This window comes from Grampus griseus (genome assembly GCF_964374135.1).
Source record: "Grampus griseus genome assembly, chromosome: 2".
In the NCBI taxonomy this organism is placed as follows: domain Eukaryota; kingdom Metazoa; phylum Chordata; class Mammalia; order Artiodactyla; family Delphinidae; genus Grampus; species Grampus griseus.
This window is the reverse complement of record NC_139018.1, coordinates 114,912,209-114,936,650: the sequence shown is the minus strand read 5'-3', so window position 1 is coordinate 114,936,650 and position 24,442 is coordinate 114,912,209. Positions and strand designations below refer to the sequence as shown.

At 38.2% G+C, this 24,442-nt stretch overlaps 1 protein-coding gene and 1 pseudogene across 2 annotated transcripts in view; one reads left to right on the top strand and one right to left on the bottom strand.

Annotated features, from left to right (window-relative positions):
- Window positions 1-24,442, bottom strand: part of ARIH1 (ariadne RBR E3 ubiquitin protein ligase 1) — a 126,753-nt gene that overhangs the window by 88,476 nt on the left and 13,835 nt on the right. The gene's annotated exons all lie outside the window — the stretch shown is intronic.
- LOC309818363 (large ribosomal subunit protein uL1-like) lies at window positions 2,101-2,645 on the top strand (annotated as a pseudogene). Its single transcript has one exon. The product of its transcript is annotated as a large ribosomal subunit protein uL1-like (transcript).

Genomic DNA, 24,442 nt, shown 5'->3' with positions numbered 1-24,442 from the left:
GCTCATGCAGCTCAATAACAAAAAAACAAACAACCCAATCCAAAAATGGGCAGAAGACCTAAACAGACATTTCTCCAAAGAAGATATACAGACTGCCAACAAACACATGAAAGAATGCTCAACATCATTAATCATTAGAGAAATGCAAATCAAAACTACAATGAGATATCATCTCACACCAGTCAGAATGGCCATCATCAAAAAATCTAGAAACAATAAATGCTGGAGAGGGTGTGGACAAAAGGGAACACTCTTGCACTGCTGGTGGGAATGTGAATTGGTTCAGCCACTATGGAGAACAGTATGGAGGTTCTTTAAAAAACTACAAATAGAATTACCATATGACCCAGCAATCCCACTACTGGGCATATACCCTGAGAAAACCATAATTCAAAAAGAGTCATGTACCACAATGTTCACTGCAGCTCTATTTACAATAGCCCGGAGATGGAAACAACCTAAGTGCCCATCATCGGATGAATGGATAATGAAGATGTGGCACATATATACAATGGAATATTACTCAGCCTTAAAAAGAAATGAAATTGAGCTATTTGTAATGAGATGGATAGACCTAGAGTCTGTCATACAGAGTGAAGTAAGTCAGAAAGAAAAAGACAAATACCGTATGCTAACACATATATATGGAATTTAAGAAAAAAAAATGTCATGAAGAACCTAGGGGTAAGACAGGAATAAAGACGCAGACCTACTGGAGAACGGACTTGAGGATATGGGGAGGGGGAAGGGTGAGCTGTGACAAGGCGAGAGAGAGTCATGGACATATACACACTAACAAACTTAGTAAGGTAGATAGCTAGTGGGAAGCAGCCGCATGGCACAGGGATATTGGCTCGGTGCTTTGTGACAGCCTGGAGAGGTGGGATAGGGAGGGTGGGAGGGAGGGAGGGAGACGCAAGAGGGAAGACACATGGGAACATATGTATATGTATAACTGATTCACTTTGTTATAAAGCAGAAACTAACACACCATTGTAAAGCAATTATACCCCAATAAAGATGTTAAAAAAAAAAAGCTGTATTTTTTTTACATACTAGCAACAAATAAATGGAAATCGAAAAAAATTTTAAGTTCCATTTACAACAGCACCAAAATGTGAAGTATTTAGGTATAAATTTAACAAACTATGTGAAAGTACACATATGCTGAAAACTGCAAAACACTAGTGAAGGAAATTTTAAAAGACCTAAATAACTGGAGATACGCCATCTTCATGGGTTGGGAGACTCAATGTAGTTAAAATATTAATTCTTCCCAAACTGATCTATAAGATTCAACTCAATACCAATCAAAACCCCAGTGGGATTTTGGGGTAGATACCAACAAGGTATTTCCAAAACTTATGGGTTAGCAAGAAAACTAAAATAGCCAAAATAATTTTGAAAGGAACACCACCTGACTTCAAAACATACTACAAAGGTATAGTACTGGCAAAAGAATAAATACACAGGTCAAAGGAATAGCAGAGAAGCCAGAAATAGATTCATACTAGTATGGCAAAATGATTTTTATGACAGTGCTAATACAATTCAATGGGGGAAAAAATCTTTTCAGCAAACAATACTAGAAGAATTAAGACATCTATCCATCTACATCCATACAGATATATTTTAAATCAACTCTGACCTATACCTCAGACTTCATACAAAGTTCGTAATGGATCAGACGTAAATGTAAAACATATGAGTATAAAACTTCTGGGAGAAAAATCTTTGTGACCTTGAGTTAGGCAAATAGTTCTTAGATACCAGAAGTACAATCTGTAAGAAAAACAGATAAACTGGAATTCATCAAAATTAAAAAGACATTTAAGAGAAGGGAAAGACATGCCACAGATGAGAGAAAACATTTGCAAATCACACATCTGACAATGAATTTGTACCTAGAATACATATTTCAAAAATCACTTGAAGCCTAACAAGAAAACAAAAACCCAATTCTAAAAATAAGCAAAGCTCTCTTCTAGTTATCGCGGCGCAAGACACCCTCTACGAGACGGTGCGGGAAGTCCTGCACGGGAACCAGCGCAAGTACCAGAAGTTTTTGGAGACGGTGGAGCTTCAGATCAGCCTGAAGAACTATGACCCTCAGAAGAACAAGTGCTTCTCAGGCACCCTCAGGCTCAAGTCCACTCCCCGCCCCAAGTTTTCTGTATGTGTTCTGGGGGACCAGTGGCATCGTGATGAGGCCAAGGCTGTGGATATTCCCCACATGGACATCGAGGCCCTGAAGAAACTTAAGAATAAGAAACTGGTCAAGAAGCTGGCCAAGAAGTATGATGCCTTTTTGGCTTCAGAGTCTCTGATCAAGCACATCTCACAAATCCTGGGCCCAGGCCTGAATAAGGCTGGCAAGTTCCCTTCCTTGCTAACCCACAATGAGAACATGGTGGCCAAAGTTGATGAAGTGAAGTCCACGATCAAGTTCCAGATGAAGAAGGTGCTGTGTCTGGCAGTGGCTGTTGGCCACGTGAAAAATGACAGATGATGAGCTTGTGTACAAAATCCACTTAGCCGTCAACTTCCTGGTGTTGTTGCTCAAGAAAAACCGGCAGATCGTCCGGGCTCTGTACATTAAGAGCACCATGGGCAAGCCCCAGCGCCTGCACTAAGGCACAGCTTAATAAACCATACTCCCATATTTATTTTTATTATTAAAAAAAAATAGGGGCTTCCCTGGTGGCGCAGTGGTTGAGAGTCCGCCTGCCGATACGGGGGTGACGGGTTCGTGCCCCGGTCCAGGAGGATCCCACATGCCGTGGAGCGGCTGGGCCCGTGGGCCGTGGCCACTGAGCCTGCACATCTGGAGCCTGTGCTCCGCAGCAGGAGAGGCCACAGCGGTGAGAGGCCCGCGTGCCGCAAAAATAAATTAATTAATTAATTAATTTAATTAAATAAATAAAATAAAAACAGGCAAAAAATCCGAACAGACATTTCACCAAAGAAAATCCATACAGAGACATGAAGCACATGAAAGGACGCTCAACATCATTAGTCATTTGGGACACACAAACTGAAGCCACAATGTTATCACCACATGCCAATTAGAATGTTGGGGTGGGGGGAGAAATCTGACAATCCCAAGTGCTGCAATGTGTGTGGTGCATCTGGAACTCTCATACACTGCTGGTGGGAATGCAAAATAATACAGCCAACAAAAAAATTTCTTACAAAGATAAACATATACTTAGCACAACCCCAAAATCTCACTATAAGGAACTTACCCAAGTGAAACAAAAATTTATGGTCACCCAAAAACCTGTATGAGGATATTTATAACAGCTTTATTTGTACCTGGCAAAAACTGGGAACAATCTAAATGTTCTGCAACTAGGGAATGGATAAACAAATCGTGGTACATCCACTGGATGGAATACTGCTCAGTAATAAAGAACTACTGATATACACAACAACATGTATGAATCTCAAATGCAAATTCTAAGTGAAAGAAGCTAGACTCAAAAGGCTATATATTGCGTGATTCCATTCATATGACAAGGTAGAAAAGGCAAAACTATAGGGATGGTGTACAAATCCCCTGGTTGCCAGGGATTAATGGGGGAGGGGTTGACCAAATGGGGTAGAAGACAGGAGTTTTTTTACAGGGTGATGATGGAACTGTTCTGTAAGTTCACTGTGGTGGCAGTTACATTCTCTAGGCATTTGTCAAAACTCATGAAATTGTACACCCAAAAGTATAAATTCAGTGTATGCAAACTGAAATATAAAGGTAAAATGTAAATTATAGAAGTAATCTAACCTGCACTGGATCCTCTATAATGGAATTCTGACTGTTAAAAGTACAATGATACCTTATAGCCCATCAATTACTGGGTATTTATCTGGAAAAACAAACAAAAAACCCCACAAAAATGCTAATTCAAAAAGATACATGCACCTCAATATTAACTGCAGCATTATCTGCAATTGCCAAGATATGGAAGCAACCTAAGTGTCCATCAACAGATGAACGGATAAAGAAGACGTGGTAATATATATGCAATGGCAATTTTGCCATTAGCACCACATGGATGTACTTGGAGGGCATTATGCTAAGTGAAATAAGTCAAAGACAAATACTGTGTGATATCACTTATATGTGGAACCTAAAAAAATACAACAAACTAGTGAATATAACAAAACAGCAGCAGACTCACAGATACAGAGAACAAAATAGTGGTTACCGGTGGGGTCGGGGCAACATAGGGCCAGGAGGTACAAACTACTGGGACAGGCTACAAGGATGTATTGTACAACATAGGGAATATAGCCAATCTTTTGTAATAACTGTAAATGGGGTGTAACCTTTAAAAACTGTATAAAAGGGCTTCCCTGGTAGCACAGTGGTTAAGAATCCACCTGCCAATGCAGGGGACATGGGTTTGAGCCCTGGTCCGGGAAGATCCCACATGCCACGGAGCAACTAAGCCCATGCACTGCAACTACTGAGCCTGCGCTCTAGAGCCCGTTAGCCACAACTACTGAAGTCCGCATGCCTAGAGCCCGTGCTCTGCAGCAAGAGAAGCCAATGCAATGAGAAGCCTGGGCACAACAACAAAGAGTAGCCCCCACTCACCGCAACTAGAGAAACACCCGCGCACAGCAACAAAGACCAACGCAGCCAAAAATAAATAAATAAAATAAATTTTAAAAATAAATAAATAATAAACATTGTATTTTTAAAAAGTGCGGCGTCAAAAGGGCAATCCTAAACAGAAGAACACAGATGTGAAATTAGTGCCAGGCACTTTATATATATTATTATTTCATTTAATCCTCACATTAATACTTTATGTAAGGTAAGCTTATATACATTTTACAGATGAGGGTAGAGAGGTTAAGTGACCTGACCCAAGATAAAACAAGTTTTAACAGGATCTGAATATTAGATGACATTTGTAAAAATTTATACTTATGGCACCCTTAAAGATTCTTATTTAATTGCTTTAGGTTGGGGACTGGTCAAAGGAGAGAAACTCACCCATGTATGCTACCAAAATTCATAATTAAAATTCACTAATCCATTATTCTAGTGGAAAGTCAACTCAAGCTCTTGGATGAAATAAACAACTCTTCATCGTATTCTTACTGGTCTTCCTCTTTTTTTTTAAGGATATAAACAAACCAAACAAAATCAGTTAATGAGAGAAATCACTATAATTAGAAAATTAATACTACTGGCAAGTGATACATTTAACTTTCAGGACAATAAGGCAATCTAAAATGTCACATCATCTCTAGTTATAAACTCTGAAACAATGGTTTCCCCATTCTGGCTACATATTAGAATCTCCTGTGGAACTTTAAAATACCAATACATGGGGTTTCCCTGGTGGCTCAGTGGTTGAGTCTGCCTGCCAATGCAGTGGACACGGGTTCGAGTCCTGGTCTGGGAAGATCCCACATGCCACGGAGCAACTAGGCCCGTGAGCCACAACTACTGAGCCTGCGCGTCTGGAGCCTGTGCTCCGCAACAAGAGAGGCCGCAATAGTGAGAGGCCCGCACACCACGATGAAGAGTGGCCCCCGCTTGCCAAAACTAGAAAAAGCCCTCGCACAGAAACGAAGACTCAACACAGCAAAAAATAAAATATATATATATACTGGGCTTCCCTGGTGGGGCAGTGGTTGAGAGTCCGCCTGCCGATGCAGGGGACACGGGTTCGTGCCCCGATCCTGGAAGATGCCACATGCCGCGGAGTGGCTGGGCCCGTGAGCCATGGCCGCTGAGCCTGCGCGTCCGGAGCCTGTGCTCCGCCGCGGGAGGGGCCACAGCAGTGAGAGGTCCGCGTACCGCAAAAACAAACAAACAAACAACAACAACAAATATATATATATATATATTAATTTAAAAAGAAAAAAATACCAATACATGGACTTCACCTCCAGCAATTCTGATTCAATTGTCTGGAATGGGGCATGGATACATGTATTTTTCACCCGAACTTTTAACCTCAAGTTCCCCAGATGATAGTAATATGCAGCCAGAATTAGGAACTAATGCTCTAAACAGTTTCCCACTATGGGGGCTCTAAAAAAGTAAAGTGTATATGTAGAACTCTCATATGAATATAGTAGTGTAATATTTTAGTAATTTGAAGAAAATTACATTTTAGGGTTATAGCAGCAGCGTTTCCTTTGAAAATATCTCCAAAGTTCCATTTTTGCATTTTTAAAAAGTGGCTCTGAATATGCCAACTGTTCCAGCTGAAACTTTATGCACTGTCATCCTCTATCGTTTGATCAAATGATTCTCAACTTTGGTAGCACATTAGAATCACCTGAGCTTTTAAAAAACTGATGTGTGGGGGCTTCCCTGGTGGCGCAGCGGTTGAGAATCTGCCTGCCAATGCAGGGGACACGGGTTCGAGCCCTGGTCTGGGAGGATCCCACATGCTGTGGAGCAACTAGGCCTGTGAGCCACAACTACTGAGCCTGCGCATCTGGAGCCTGTGCTCCGCAACGAGAGAGGCCACAACAGTGAGAGGCCCGCGCACCGCGATGAAGAGTGGCCCCCACTTGCCACAGCTAGAGAAAGCCCTCGCACAGAAACGAAGACCCAACACAGCAAAAATAAATTAATTAATTAATAAACTCCTACCCCCAACAAAAAAAAAAAAAAAAAACTGATGTGTGGGCCTCCCTGGTGGCGCAGTGGTTGCGAGTCCGCCTGCCGATGCTAGCGGACACGGGTTCCTGACCCGGTCCAGGAAGATCCCACATGCCACGGAGCGGCTAGGTCCGTGAGCCTGTGCTCCGCAACGGGAGATGCCACGACAGTGAGAGGCCCACGTACCGCAAAAAAAAAAAAAAAAAAAAAAAAAATGATGTGCAGGTCACATCCCAGGCCAAATACATCAGAAGTGAGATGGGGGAGGAGAGGTGGAGCAGGGGACTGGGTACGAAAGGGAAGAACCTGGGCATTACCATATGCATTCCAATATGCAACCGAGGTGGAGAACCACAGTTCTAGACGTATGTATGTACGCAGACAGGCCCAAATTCAAAAGAGTATGACAGTCTCTCCTGGTAGATCAACCAAGCTGCTGAATGACATTCCTAGGATTAGTACTGTGGGGAGGCAACTATTTTTTGAAAAATCTCAGCAGACAAGCTTCTTATTTTAAGGGAAAGCTAAATATTAGATGAATGGATTTTATAATATTAAAGAGTAGCCTAAGATGAACCAGCAAAAAAAAAAAAACATTTTTAACCCAATTAACATACACAGACTTCCAAAGCCTAGATTTTATTTATATCAGAATTTGATCTGAAATAGAATTAAATAGATTCCATCTCAAAACTCAGTTTGACAATTTTCCTACACAAGAATGGGCTCATTCCAATGCAGGGGATGCAGGTTTGATCTCTGGTCGAGGAACTAAGATCCCACATACTGCAGGGCAACTAAGCCTGCATGCCACAACTACTGAGCCCATGCGCCTCAACTAGAAAGCCCGCATGCCGCAACTAGAGAGAGAACCCTCACGCCACAACTAAAGAGGAGCCCACGCGCCGCAACTAAGACCCGACGTGGCCAAAAAAATAGTAATAATAAATTTTGTAATAAATTAAAAAAACATAAAATAAAATTTTTTTTAAAAAGTTTTAAAAAGAATGGGCTCATGCTTCTACATTATGTTTCTATCTAGCTTAATCTGAGCTTCTTAAGAGAGCTGCTGGTGATCCAAATTTTATAGACTATTAATGTGCCTTTTTAAAGCAATATTAGAAACCCAAAAGCCATAAAGTACAAAAACTTCTGTATAGAATTATTTGCAACACCTACAATAAAAGGTAAATAAGCAAACATACACGTCCACAAAAGACAAATAATCCAACAAAAATGGGCAGTTTATGAGTTCAGCCAAAGAATACAATTGGCTGAAAAACAAGAAAATATCCAACCTCCATAATACAACGACTGTTTTTAATGTACCACAATGGCTAAGACCTTAAAAACGGATAATATCCGGAAACAAAGGTGTGGGGAACTAGCCCACAACATGTTAGTGAGATGGCAACTCTCTTAAAACCTTTGTGAGAATAGTTTAGCAGAACTGATCAAAACTTAAAATGCACTTGACCTAGGACCTAGAAATTCCACTTTTAGGAACACAGCCAAAAGAAATCTACAAGTGTAAAAGGGTAAGAATAAGAAATTTCACATGCACATTATTTGGAAAAGCAAAGACAACCTACATTTTCCCAAGAGGAAACTGCCTATAAATTATGCTGTAAGCATACTTAAAATATTATGCAGCAATTTAAAAAGCAAAAAGAAAATAGATCTGTGTGCACTGGAATGGAAGTGAAAAGAGCAAGTTACTGAACAAGTTACTGAACTGTACAATATTCCATTTTTGTGTTTAAAAAAAGAAAAGTAAATTTGTATGACATATTGAATGTGCACTTTAAAAGGTTTAGAAAGCTGTCCTTGAGAATTATATCCCCAGGGACTGGTTTGGGAATAGGGTAAAACTTTTTTTCTATTTTATAATCATATGAATAGACATTTAAAATGTTACTTTTACAATAATTAACAGTAGTATAGGCCTTGCTACTTCAAAATGTGTATCTCAATCTCAATCACCCTAATTTCAAAGGGTTAGTTAGGAATGCAGAATCCTAGATCCCAATCCACATCTACTGAATGTTCATTTCAACCAGCCCCTCAAAAGTTCCTGAGGTGACATGTACATACATTAAAGTCTGAGAAGCACTGGTACGGACTATAGGAAGCAACATCTGAGCTGGTCACACTAACTGTAAAAAGTTTCATTTCCAAACTCTCAGATTTAATTAAATCTTGATTTCCTTCTAAGAAATGATCATGTATAATTCAGGTATAATTCGCCTTCCCTTTAAAGGTATGTAAGAATGCTGAGAGCTTTATACTAAGAATCACTAAAAGGCTGCAATATAATTAACAGTCAATGACATACAATAAATCCTTTAGATATCCAAAGTTCATACAGTACTACACACAAAATGGAAGAGTAGTATCTTGTCACCAAAAGATGCTCTTGACTTTGATCAATCAGGATTAGGTGCCAGGAATAGAAACCACTAGATATTCTGAGCAAAGGGGGAGTTAGTAAGAGAGCAATTGGGTGCTTAATAGTTTTAACGACTGGAGGAATGGGGCTGTAAGGCTACGTCTGTCTATAAGAATGACACCAGAACACTACACAACTGAATCACAAGGGACTCTCTCCATTAAGCCACCAATGGAACCACTAAATTCAAGAACAGCAGATAACTGTGATCCAAAGGAATCAGAAAGTCACGACTGCCACTGCCACAACTGCCACTATATAACCATGAAGAAAGGTGATGTACACAAGAGTCTAGCTTCTGCCTTTGCTACAAATGCCTCTTGATAACACAGAAAGTGAAGAATGAACAATGCAATGATGCATTTCCGCTACTGCAGGAAAATCTCACACTTTCACAACCCAGGAAAAGGGTGGGGGGGAATGGGGACAGAAAAGGGAAGAAAGAGCTTCCCTGGTGGTGCAGTGGTTGAGAGTCCGCCTGCTGATGCAGGGAACACGGGTTTGTGCCCTGGTCCGGGAAGATCCCACATGCCGCGGAGCAGCTGGGCCCGTGAGCCATGGCCGTTGAGCCTGCGTGTCCAGAGCCTGTGCTCCTCAACGGGAGAGGCCACAACAGTGAGAGGCCCGCGTACGGGGGGGGGGGGGGGGGGGGGGAGACAAACCCCCTTCACACCTCACATACGTATCTAATTGCCAGCAACTATTTCACATCTAAAACCCTAAACGCAAAATAGTCTGAGAAATAAAGTTTTTGGCTTTCTAGCCCAACAATACAGAGAGGTAATTAGGAGGATTGAGGAAGACCACCTCACAGAATTCTCAGATGGCTTAAAAGCTATATTCACACAAAGAATTTACAACTAAACAACACTAATCCTCAGAGTTTCCAGTTTTGAATATTTACTTCTAAGCTACCATCAGCAGAAGGAAGGTAAAAGAAAAAAAGGGGGAAATGTTGAGTGTAATGAAGATGCTTCCTGGATATTATTTTAGCAAGAAGTTCACACTTTACTCACTAACCTCGGGGATTATTTAAAATAAAATTTAATACCAACAAGTTTTGACCAACTATTTGTAATTCTGTAGATCCATGATACTTAACTTGAAATTTTGCTGATATATGCATTTGAACTACAAATTTAATCCTGATGTACCAAAAGTTGTTAATGAATGCACCTAGCCAACTACCCGTCAATAACATTTCAAATTTGGCTTTGTTCTTCTTCACCTTGCCCTTCAAATGCCTTGTAGGTGTTATATGAAGGAAATTACTTCCTTCTATATCATCTCAAATTTGAAAGGTCCAAGATCTCACCTCTACAGAATGTCAAGAGTTTAATCAGAATAAGAGAAATAAAATGTTTCTGTAAATGGAAGGAAGGTTACTAAACTGTGTATAATTATTTAATTTTCTGCAAAAATTCAAGTGCAAACCAAAGGGGTTGGGTGATGGAACAGATATATTTACATAAACAGTAGAAGCAGTATGTAAAACTTCTATTTTACAACAGAAAAACAAACTCATGTAAATAGCAGTATATACTTTAGCATTTAGTTGAACAAGAGCCAAGTCACCTCCAACAATCATAACTCTAGTTTTAAACCTTCACCATTACGTGAGGCCTCATTCAGGCAAAATCTGGGGGGAGCCTCAGTCTCCTAACTGGCTATTCCTTGAGTGGAGGGAAAAAATCCTATAGATAAAAAGGGTAAGAACTAAAAGGTAGGGCCAAGAATCAGGTAACTCCAATTCCAAACTATCTTGGCATAACGGAGCTAATCTAAACCACAAATAAAGATTCTATATAAACCACCTTATGTTATTTTACTATTTTTGTGATAGTTCAGAATTGTGAGAAATAATTAAGGTTATTTAGCAACCTTGAGTTATCTACTCACATTCTCACCTCTGGATTCCAATGGTCAAGCCCAAAGTATTAGCAATCCACATGGCTATTGTGGCACATACTGAAAATGTTCCACCACACAACCAAAACATCTGAGTGGCTTTCATGTACTGTCACTTCACCTTAACACTACCACCAGCCATCTCCAAACTACCTAAAGATGGCATACAAAAATTAGTTCTGTAAAGTGAACTGAATAGTGTTAAGAAGTCTTGTATGTAGTTACTTCTTCTTCTGGAGGCACTTAGAAAAAGAGATACCTATACATTCCCAACTACTACTTTTTTTTTTTTTTAAACAGTATTTGACCTAGTACTTTTAACTGTATCTTTTAACTAATATCCTTCCTTTCCCAACATGGCAACTCGAAATACCTATTGATAACTGGTAGGACTCTGATTAGCAACTGACTGACTACTTTTTACTTATTCATACTCTATACATGTATATGTGGTACACAAAATTTTGTACAATATAAACATAAGTGAGATTATTTGAAAATCATAGTGCTTTAGAGAACAAACGTATGGACTCCAAGGGGGGAAGCGGGGGTGGGATGAATTGGGAGATTGGAATTGACATATATACACTATTGATACTATGTATAAAATAGATAACTAATGAGAACCTACTGTATAGCTCAGGGAACTCTACTTAGTGCTCTGTGGTGACCTAAATGGGAAGGAAATCGAAAAAAGAGGGGATAAATGTATACGTATAGCTGATTCACTCTGCTGCACAGTAGAAACTAGAACAACATTGTAAGGTAACTATACTCCAATAAAAATTATTTTAAAATAATAAAAATTAAAAAAAGAAAACCAGGGACTTCCCTGGTGGCGCAGTGGTTAAGAGTCCGCCTGCCAATGCAGGGGACACAGGTTCGAGCCCTAGTCTGGGAAGATCCCACATGCCGCGGAGCAACTAAGCCCGTGCACCACAGCTACTGAGCCTGCGCTCTAGAGTCCATGAGCCACAACTACTGAGCCCACGAGCCACAACTCCTGAAGCCCACGTGCCCGTGCTCCACAACGGGAGAAGCCATCGCAAAGAGAAGCCCGTGCACAGCAGCGAAGAGTAGCCCCCGCTCACCGCAACTGGAGGGGGCCCACGCGCAGCAACAAAGACCCAACGCAGCCAAAAATAAGTAAATAAATTTATAAAAAAAAAAAAAGGAAAATCATAGTGCTTATATTTTAAAAGTGTGAAAGTTTTACTTAAGTAAATTTATATCTTACAAATGCTTTTCTAAGAAAAACTACTTGAAAATAAAGTGATTGTAATGTCTTTAAAGATCAAAAAGTAGTCATAAATCCAAATGATCTTGAAATAGACAAAAATATACTCCTGTATCATTTAAAGAAAGTTTTATAACCAAGCTGTAACAGGCCACATACATCCCCAGTACATTCTCTTGCCAATTATTCTCAAAATTCACAGCCCAATGGTTAAGAATAATGAACAAGGCACATGTGGCACATACAACTGGAATCTTTCTTCATGAAGGCTTGGACTAAGAACACTTTTACATATATTTGCAGAAGAGATTTTAAAGAATGAAGGTATCACTAAATGTGGACCTTTAAGGATGGGATTGCACCGAATCACTGTTAAATTGTTAAAAATTTAGTGGATGTACAGTTTTAGAAGCTAATGGTAACCTCAAGGTTTAACAACCATCTTTGCCACATCCCAGTTGCTAATCATTTCCAATCCTTTGAGGAAACCATTTTAAATTCTTTTAGCTGTTTCTTCTGGTATTTATTTTTATCCTAAATAATATCCTTATGCTCAGATAGTTACTATCTTTCCATTTTAGATATTATCTATCACCTTCCTTGTGAAAGTTGAAGATTTAGCACTCCTACATGCACCCACTCCCAAATCATCCTTAGATTATTTTATCATAGTTTTTATTCAAGCCACTATCCATTGTTTTTAACAATCAACTAATAGGAACTCCAAGAGGGGAGGGAAGGGAATTACCAAAGCAGTATTAAAAGTTTATTTCCCAAAGCTTTAAAAGGACACAAGTCTTCCAGTTGAAAGGGTCCAATACGATCAGAAGATTCACATTTATACATCTCTTCAGAACACAAAGGATAAAGAGAAAAGGCTGAAACTTTTTTAAAAAGTTATCAAGAAATGGGAAGCAGACTGGTCATTTATTAGCAACAGTGAATGCAGAAGGCAGTATCTATCATATGCATTCCAGTCCAGAAGTTTCCTGGCTAGCCAATCTAGCAACCAAGATTAAAGGCAAACTGAAGACATTATCAGAGTCACAACGAGCAATATCCTACAAAAAGTTATGTGGGAGTTAAATTAAGAATGTAGTCCAGCAAAATGAGACTAAATCAAGAAAAAAGACATAAATCTAAGAAACAGGGGCAGAAATGTAATGTAAAAGTTCGTGATTGATGGCTATACAAGAGGCCTAGTGGGAAGGGCATCCTGATTAGAAGAACAAAATGGAGGACTCCAGGAGAAATGTAAATACAATCCAAGCGTAAATTGGACTACTTGGACTGTCACCAAATGATATCACCATAAAAACAAACATTACTCAATGGTGTCACTTTAAAAATCAAGCTATGAGCGAACTAAGACTTCGTTATGATCACAAGGCAAAGGAACTTTGATAACATAAAAGTATAGGTAGCATAAACTGCGATCCTCAAAGATGCGAAAAGGAGGAGGAAAGAGATAATGCCAAAGGGTGATGGAAAGAAAAAGGTATATTAATTAAAATTATAAATGTAATCATTTGAAGACATAATAGGTCTTTACTTTTTTATCTGCTACCATATGCAAGTATTACTCTCTTTTTTTAAAATCACAAATTACAGACTGCAGAAAAGAGCTACAACAACTATCATATATTAAGAACTAACTAAGTGGCTTCCCTGGTGGCGCAGTGCATAAGAATCCGCCTGCCAATGCAGGGGACATGGATTCGAGCCCTGGTCTGGGAAGATCCCACGTGCCACAGAGCAACTAAGCCCATGCGCGGCAACTACTGAGCCTGTGCTCTAGAGCCCGTGAGCCACAACTACTGAGCCCATGCGCCTAGAGCCTATGGTCTGCAACAACAGAAGCTACCACAATGAGAAGCCCATGCACCACAACGAAGAGTAGCCCCCACTCGCCGCAACTAGAGAAAGCCCGTGTGCAGCAACGAAGGCCCAATGCAACCAAAAATTAAAAATAAATAAATAAAATTTAAAAAAAAGTTTAAGAGCTAAGAATAGGCACAAAGGATATGAAAAGGCAATTCAGAGAAATGTTCAATTAAAACAACCAAGTAATATTTTCCTTATCAGACTAATGAAAATTTTAGGATTCTTAAGAGTGTCAGAAAGAGTATACAGAAAATGATAGTTCACACACTGTTGGTATAACAGTGTTATAAACTCCGTAACCATTTTTGAAAACATTCAGTCGTATTTATAAAAACCGTAAATGTCTATACCCAAAGGCCAGCAAGCTCACATCCAAGGTTAGGTTGGGTCAAGAAAGGAAAAGGAAGGAAAGGAAAGGAAGGAGGCACACAATAGAGGATGAACAAAACGTCCACTAAAGTCATATTAGAAAATACTGTACAATCGTTAATTCCATAGTATAACATTGAAGGAAAAAATAGCAACTTTCAGAATAAAGTGAGATTGGAAAAGAAGTGGGAAAGAGTACAAATACAGCTATTTTTCTTCTAAAATAAAACATTTCAATTGTAGATTAAAGTTTATTGACATAAGCATAAGAAAGCACCACTTTTTAAAAAAATCAAATCTTAGCATGATTTAAATAGTTTCCATCTTTACCCTCTTACTAAGAATTCCTTTTCATAAAGACAGAGATTAACCAGATTTTTGTAAAGATATCACCAACATGCATTTTAAGAAGGTGAAAACTAAAAAGCAGAAGTTACTTTTGAAACGTCAACAGTGGCAGTCAGGATTAGAACATACCTAGGTCTCTAAAATTCAGAACTATTTTGCTTTATACTGAGTTGGACTGCTAGATCTGACCATTTTGAAGAAACTATAGATTCATGACTAATATTCATTTTAATATGCCATGCGATAAGATAAAAAATAATTTGTGATTTATTTAGACCATGAAATTTACCTAAAATACTTTTGAAAGAAGGTGCTAAATATGAAAGTTTAAAAAAGTTAACCAAAAAGGTTTCTAAGACCAAAATAACAGGGGGGGGCCGGGAGGAGGGCATCTTAAAATACACCAAAACATCTTGTCTTAAACACTATTGAGCCAGGGCTTCCCTGGTGGCGCAGTGGTTGAGAGTCCGCCTGCCAATGCAGGGGACACGGGTTCGTGGCCCAGTCCGGTAAGATCCCACATGCCGCAGAGCAGCTGGGCCCGTGAGCCATGGCCGCTGGGCCTGCGCGGCCGGAGCCTGTGCTCCGCAACGGGAGAGGCCACAACAGTGAGAGGCCCGCGTACCGCAAAAAATAAAAACAAAACAAAACACTATTGAGCCAAAATATCGGTACTATGGTTTACCATGGAACTTCACTTCAAAATACATTTCCACATTCAAGCAACAGTAGACTAGATCTCTTCAATATAGTATATAGAGTTTATTAAAGTAACTATTATCATCAGCTTTTTTGGGCCAGAATTTAGGCTATAAGTATCTAAGATTTTAGGTTTTACAGTCATTTTGAAAACCCAGCATTTTGAAACCAAATACCAACTTTTATCTGCCTTTTCATTTGGGAAGCCTTGAGAAGCACTGTTTTAACCTATTAGAAAAACAAAACCTCTTTCATTTAGAAGCACAACAGCAAAGAAAATGATGCAAATATCTGTATCATTCAGCTATCCCTATAAAATCTCACTTTACAGCCAATACTAGAGTAATAAATAAGCAATCCAACATTTTACCATACTATATATAAAGCTTTCATTTCTTTTTCTTCATATGTTTGCATTGTACTGCCTAAGTTCTTAAAACCTGCCTGTGATTTAGGTCTTAGGATTCAGCTCTCTCATTCTAACCCAGTATTTACAAAAAAAAAAAAAGTCAGGAATTGCTATTACAACTGCTATCATTTGGCAAGTAAATGGATCCAAATATCTAAGTAAATGCTACGAATATTTAAATAAAAATCCTTAAGTTTCCTTATATAAGTTAAAGAACAACCTGGAAGATTTAGATTATTTCCATCAAAACAGAATCAGATATATAACATTAATATATAAATATACACACATGGCCAGATCAATCTATCTTTCCTGCTTCTTCTCCCAGTTTTATAAATGTGATCCTTATGCAGCCAAAAATAAATAAAATAAATAATACATCTTTTTTAAAAATAATAAATGTGATCCTCTGTCATCATAGTTTCTGAAAATCAACCAGGTCCATGAATCAAGCAAGTATCATAAATATCCTCCATTTAATCACTTCTTCTATTATTCAGCATTTTTTTAAAAGATAGTGGCAAATACCAATTTACTTTGTTGCCTGAGTGCCAAGTAAGCTTCTGGTTTAAACAATAAAACTGTGCCCTTTATAAATAGATATGTCAAATCTATTGTCATGTCAGAAGAGGCTTTCCATAAAGATTCACAGGATAAACAGTATGCCCTTAAATAATTAGGTATTCGCTGCCAATACGTGCTCACACATATGTGTTTAATGATCCTTTAATAACTTGTCTTTGGAATGATTCTGTCCTACCTTTGCTGCTGCAGCCCTCCTGTCCTTTGCATCACTGAATTCATACTTCTGGAAGTACCCAATATGCACTGTAACAGACAGATGGACAGATCAATGGGCCACAGCGACAAAGGCCAGAGAGACAGACTTGACAAAAATTAAAATCAAGGTATATAAAGGGGAGGGAGGAACCAGAAAACATATCTACCTATATTCTATAGTAAAATACCTGAACTTCGGATCTGCAACCCTCTCATCCACATACCAAATAAATTATTCTTGATTTCCATTTTATTCTTCTCTCAACTAGAAATAGTACCACTGCCATAGGCAAAATAATCAGTATTTTTAATACCATCAGCAGTTAAAAGATACAGCAGGCATTTCTGTAACCATGCCACACGATTTCTTCAAATAGAGGTTGCTCTTTAATACACAAGAAACTATCACATCCAAAGACGACTTTCTATGACAAAATTAAAATGGCAACTATTACACACAGAAAATTTCTATTGCAGTGTCAAGGCCTATATGATTATAGTATACTACTGGGAATCACTGAATGAAAGTCACATTTCAGCATTTTATCGTTCTGTATTTTCCTGTTTTTCTATGTAAAAATGTTTGCTCACACCACATCTAGATTAATCTGGGGGCTTAAAAGAATGTATTAGTGCCATTAGTGCTTGAAAGAATGTATTAGTGTCATTTAGGCCAATTTCCAAGATAGAGTAAAACATCTATACACAAAACTACCAACAGTATCTTTAAAAGCCATCATGTAGAGTCCTCCTGCTAGCTCAAATCCATTCAAATGAGTATTCACACTTCAAGAGGCTTCCAAAAGTTATTTTTTGAAAAGTACCTTTATATCTCAAAATGCTGGCTTGGCTTAAGCTTCATCAAAAACTTACATCTATGTACGTCATTTTAATTTAATCAAATATTTTATTTTGCATGCATCTAAAATAATACAGAGCCAAGCTACATGTTTAAGAAACACTGAGGGAAAATGTTTCCCCTTCTACTTCCAGGGGATCTAACCATTTACATATTTCTTATTGTAACCCCTCAAAAACATGAGTGGGTAATGAGTAATGATAATCAAATGTAATGCATAATCTCTGACTAAATTCTAGACTAGAAGAAGAAAAGCTATGAAAGACAACTGGGAAAATGTGAATGTGATATGTATATTAGATTTTTTTTCTATGACAACTTTATTCAGATACAATTCATATACCATAAAACTCACTTTCAAAATGTGTGATTCAGTGGTTTTGATTATATTCAGAGTGGTGACACATAGTTGTGTTAACCATTAATTTTAGAACATTTCATCACCCCAGAAAGAAACCCCATACCCATTTGCAGTCCCTCCCCATTCTCCCCTTTCCCCACCCAGTCTCTATTTTTTGTCTCTATGGATTTGCCTATTCTGGACATGTCCTATAAATAGCATCATACAGTATGAGGTCTATTGTGACTGGTTAATTCTGTCATTTAGTTTTACTTATCTAGGAAGGCCAACAAGCTGATAGCTTGCCATGGACATCAAATAGGTCTGTTTTACTAGGGGAATGGAGAGGAACTATTAATTCAGAAGGTTAGTTAAAGGAAGGCTACTTAAAGCTTCAGCTACATTATAACATGAGGAAAGACAATTTATTAAAGTTAAATAACTGATACAAAGTCACAGAGCGGATAAAAGGCAAAGTTGGAACTAAACTTAGTTCTATATGATGCCAAAGACTTAACCACTGAACTATTTTATCTCCTAATAAAATAATCCACCAATTCTCACTGATGCTACCCTCCTAATACCTTGAATACCTCTCCCACCTCTCCATTCCTGCCTTGCTAACCTCATCATATATTTCTTGCTCAGATTATTGTAATACATTTCTCACTACTCTCCCTGCTTCCTAATATCATCCTGTTCTCATTTACTCCCTATACTGCCAACAAAGTGGTTCTTCTCAACACTAATCCTATATTAAAAGTTTATAGTTGTTTCAACTGGCCCCATCTCATTTAGCACTATGCTAAAATAAAGCCTTTCACAAACTGCCTACCTGTCTAGCCCCAGCTCCTACCACACTACTTTCCAATAATTTTAGCAATCTTTTCAATTCCTTATTGTTCATTCAACAACCTAGACCATTAATAGCTTCTGGCTTTGTACATTCCATTAATCTTCCTCCTCTGTCTGGAATGCCATCTCCAACCCCATCTGCCTAGTGAGTTACTATTCATTTTTCAAAACCTAGCTTCAGACCCACTTCCACCAGGATCTGTCAGTCCTTCCCAGAAAACAGCACTAACATTCCTTCTCTGACCTTGTAAATTTACTGTTGTACATATCACTGTATTATAATTTACTTAGACAAGCCTCCTTAAAGAGTTGTCCAGTATCTGTATTCCCCCAGCACAGTGTAGCCACTAAAAAAATACTAGGTAAAAAATCAATCAAATACTCAACTTATATACTGTTCTCTAATTAAACTGAAGCATTATTTTTAGGATCCCATTAACCTCAGAAATTCATAAAATAATCACGATATTTAGGGTCTTAAATGGAGGATAAAAATCAGGTTAGGGGAACTGTGGAGGTTCTACTTTTAAGAGAAAAGTATTAAGAATAAAGATAGTAATAGTAGTGATAACCTCTGAGGGAGGGAAGCAGGTAGTTAAGATATTAAGGTGGGAGATTTTCTACTTTTTTATCTTTTGTACTTTTTGAATTTTGAGCCAAGAAAATATATGCATAGTCAAACAAAAGTTTTTTAATCCTAAAAAAAAAAAGTATCAAGTCTTAGAATACTAAAGCTGTTTCAATTTTTTTTTAATCAGAGGTTATGGAGGAGAGTTCAGTCATTTTGGCCCCAGCATGCAACGTATTTCTATATTTTGTTTTGGTTACACAGAATGAAAACCCTGCACAAAGATATGAAATTTGCATGGCCATTTCAGAATATTCTTCACTTAAACTGATCCAGAAGCTTAAAAAAAGGCAGTAGAAAACAGTTTATTCAGAGTTGACTTGTTAACACTGTCTAGCAACTGCCTTTATTTTTATAAATGCTGAGTCAGAGGAAATATGCAGAACTCAAAACCCCAAAACTATTAATAGTAGAAACACATCAAGATGAGTTATCTATCCACTTGTTACTGCAAAACCTGCCAATGTCTGCAATGAGGGTATGAACAAACATCTGCATCTGCCTGAATCCAAAATACCAGTTCATAATAATCTTCACTCAACAATCCATAAGAAGTGAAGCAGAAGCTTTATTCTGGATTCTGCACACACAAAAAATGTTAGCCTGGATATAGTTTTAACACATTGGTAATCTCCAATATGATAAATAGTTCTTTAAAACTTATAGAAAGGCTATCATGAGGAAGGGTTAGAAGCAGGTAGGTTCAAGTAAAAAGCTACAGAGAGACAGATATTAACACCTGGAAAAACTCAAAATCAGAGCTGTTCAAACATGAAATGCGCTCCCTTCTAGAGTGACTGTGGGAGTTTAAGTCACTGCGGAGGTTCAAGAATAGGCTTAAGCTACTCTTAACCCTAAAAGGGATCACTTAACAGGGAGGTGGTATACTTGGTAAGTTGTTGGCCAGCATAACCTTTAAAGATCCTTTTCATCCTTGTTAGTCTTACTCTATGTGAATCAAAAATTGTGTTGACTTCGACATGAAACAAATATCAGGCAAGTTTACTGTCATCCTTCATTCTTTAGCTATTGTTTACGTATTATGCTTGCATTCCTAAGGGTGCCTAGAGGATTTTTGTGAATTTTAAAGTCCTATTTTCACCCTTTTGGCTTTACAGTTGCATGGAATGCAACATTATAAATCAAGCTTCAGGTACTCATATATTTCAAGGACCCAGTGTTAACTACATTGATGCAATGTGAATTGAGATGATTATAGAAAACAGACAAAATGTTTAGGGCCAATGAAACGGAATTATTAGATTTAAAAAGTCAGTTAGACTGGTAAGTAATATATATACTCTCTTTTCAAAGGAATATTACTTCCATATTAAATGAGTTTAAATAGTAAGTTATCAGTAATACACTCCTCTAAGAACGTCACAAAAGAAATATTTTCTCATTATGGAACAAAATAAGTCAAGTCAGCTTATCTCCCTTTAAATATATAAAGCATTTGTTATCCAGCGCATCCATAACAATTTCACAATGCCATTCTCCCAGAATCTCTTGGTGCTTCTGTCAGGAGAATACTGACTTTGTGGACCACTGGTCTCAGTTCGTAATTTCATATATAAATCACAAATAAATTTTACATTATATATACATTCTATAACATCCATCAAATATGTAGAATTAACGTTAAAACTTTGTTTTTAAGTGCTTAATTTGGACTAGAAAACAGTAAATGTTATAAATAGCAATTTTGGCTTGAAATTTTCTTGAAGGTGGTATATATGTAGGCTGGAAAGTTTAAATGGGGCTTGTAAATAGTAGACTTCTGCCTCTATATCACTCTGGTTTATTATTTATTTGGATTCATAAGCAACAGCACTGAAGTCACAAAACAGAGCCCATTGACTCACTCTGTACAAGTCAGTCTCCTGGCGCATACAAAGCTGGAGACAGAAAGGTAGAACAGGTCTGGAGAGACAAACAGAAAATACGCAGCACACAAGACAATAACATTCATATATGTTTTATTTATATTTAATGATATAAAATACTGAGTTCTGACCCTAGCCATGAAATCCTAGGCAAGTTACTCAATTCCTCTAAGTCTCCATTTCCTTATCTATAAAATAGTAAAAATACCATCTACTTTAGAGAAGAGTTGTGATGACTAACATCCCCTTAAATAACTGGTTAAGAACAAAAAATGGAAAATGTACCAGAGAAAGAGAGAAGAGTTAATTCAGTGAAGTCAACAGAAGAGGAATGTGAACAATTCACAAATTAAAAACATAGGGATAGTACCAAGACTTATTTTTATCAATAATAAAATCAATAAGAAAACTCATTCATATTCAATTTTGACTCTTCAAATCAATGTTTATCAGCTATGGTCCAAGACCTGTGCTGGCCAATGAGAATACCAAAATTAATACACTGATCCTACCTTCAAGGATTTTCAGAGTCTATTTAGCAAGAGAATAATAGAGATTATTTTTTAAATAGGAGTCTATACAAAATCCTGAGACCCACTCAAAGGGAAAGATTCAAAGAAATGATGTTTAAGGTGAGTCATAAAGTATTAATGAGTTTATCAGGCGAAAAGCATTTGAAACAAAGGAAAAAGCCTTACAAAGGCACAAAGAAAAATTTCACAGGGACTATCACTATTTTGCTATGTCAAGATGAGTGTGAAGAAATGACAGATAAGGTAGCCAAAGGTCAAATTATGAAAAGTCTGATCTATCATGCTTAGAATCTTTTCTCCTAATCTGCATCCTCTGGTAACCTAGTTACTGGAACCTCCTAGGCTCAGAATCCCTAGGCTTAGTAGGTTCCTCATAAGCACCATTTCCTGTCCCATTCCTACTGCTTATCATGATTGGTAAAGATTTGGTATACTTTCTCAGGCCATAAACTTAGACCAAGTATGAACATTTCTGACACTGTCATAAACTGAACAGGATGACCACTCAGGAAAAAAAAGGAGACATTCAGCATTTCCTGAAAAATCTGTGACGACCACACTACACTCACAAGGCCCCATTTTCCATCAATATCACCCTTTTCACATTCTTTCAATTTTTCTGATTTTGCTAATGAGACCCTTCCAATAACTTCTAATAGCTTCTAACAAGACTCTACTTATCCACACAAAGGACTACTTTCCTTCTTTCCTAAACACCAACTAGTCTCTTCTTTGCAAGGCAGGGCTTTCCTTAACCAAGCAGCAAAGAGGGGTCAAACCACAACAAACGTGAAACATGTCAGGGTTGACCTGATGTAAAAATAACACCTCAAAGACAAACTGGTAGGTGTGGGATTTCTGGGTAATGGCAGTACACTAAGATACTCAACTATGAAAACCAGGCCAGGGCAAGTCAAGAAACAGGATATAATTGAGATCAGGCTACATGTGGATAAAAGTGGGCATGATAGGTCCTGAGTTATTGACTTTATAATCAAGGATTTATTTACATGTCTGCCCTTCCTAGACTAGGAACCCTAGACAGGAAGGAATGTTCTCCACTCATCTTTGTACATCCTGAAAGCAGTTCTTCAGCACAAACCAAGCCTTCAGATAAATGCATCCTCTGCTGACAGGATGACTACAACCTCATCAGAGACCCTGACCCAGAATTACCCAGCTAAACCACTCAAGACTATAATACAGTAAATGTTTGCTGTTTTAAACCACTAAGTGTTAGGGTAATTTTTTATGTAGCAATAGATAACTAATACAAGAGACTCATTTAAAATCAGTCAATTAGCTAAAATGAAAGATTCTTTTAGGACTGTAAAGCTTTCACTATACAAATACAAAGAAAACCTAAGTACGAGAATTTGGGTCAGTCAAAAGGTCCAACTAAAATCTGAAAAAGTTTGGTACAGCAGAAAAAACTTCTATTTTAAAAGTCAAAAAGCCCCAGTTTCAGGACTTTCCTAGTGGCGCAGTGGTTAAGAATCCGCCTGCCGATGCAGGGGACAAGGGTTTGATCCCTGGCCTGGGAAGATGCCACATGCCACAGAGCAACTAAGCCCGTGTGCCACAACTACTGAGCCTGCAAAGCCACAACTACTGAGCCCACGTGCCTAGAGCCTGTGCTCTGCAACAAGAGAAGCCACCGCGATGAGAAGCCCGCGCACCGCAGTGAAGAGTAGCCCGCCGCAACGAGAAAGCCCCTGCACAGCAACGAAGACACAATGCATACTGGGCATATACCCTGAGAAAACCATAATTCAAAAAGAGTCATGTACCAAAATGTTCATTGCAGCTCTATTTACAATAGCCCGGAGATGGAAACAACCTAAGTGCCCGTCATCGGATGAATGGATAAAAAAGATGTGGCACATATATACAATGGAATATTACTCAGCCATAAAAAGAAACGAAATTGAGCTATTTGTAATGAGGTGGATAGACCTAGAGTCTGTCATACAGAGTGAAGTAAGTCAGAAAGAAAAAGACAAATACCGTATGCTAACACATATATATGGAATTTAAGAAAAAAATGTCATGAAGAATCTAGGGGTAAAGCAGGAATAAAGACGCAGACCTCTTAGAGAATGGACTTGAGGTTATGGGGAGGAGGAAGGGTGAGCTGTGACAGGGCGAGAGAGAGTCATGGGCATATACACACTAACAAACGCAGTAAGGTAGATAGCTAGTGGGAAGCAGCCGCAGGGCACAGGGATATTGGCTCGGGGCTTTGTGACAGCCTGGAGGGGTGGGATGGGGAGGGTGGGAGGGAGGGAGACGCAACAGGGAAGACATATGGGAACATATGTTTGTGTATGACTGATTCACTTTGTTGTAAGGCAGAAGCTAGCACACCATTGTAAAGCAATTGTACCCCAATAAAGATGTTAAAAAAAAAAAAAAAGACACAATGCAGCCAAAAATAAATAAATTTTAAAAAAAAAAGACCCAGTTCCAATGACCTCCACCAGTCTCTAACAGAGAAACTCCTGAGCTTCCCTGATAAACCCATTTCTCAGCTTCCCTAACTTCAATTTACTTATCGATATAATGGAGATAATGCTATTTTCTTGGGATTTTGTAACGAATACACATGAAGACACCCTAGCATGTTT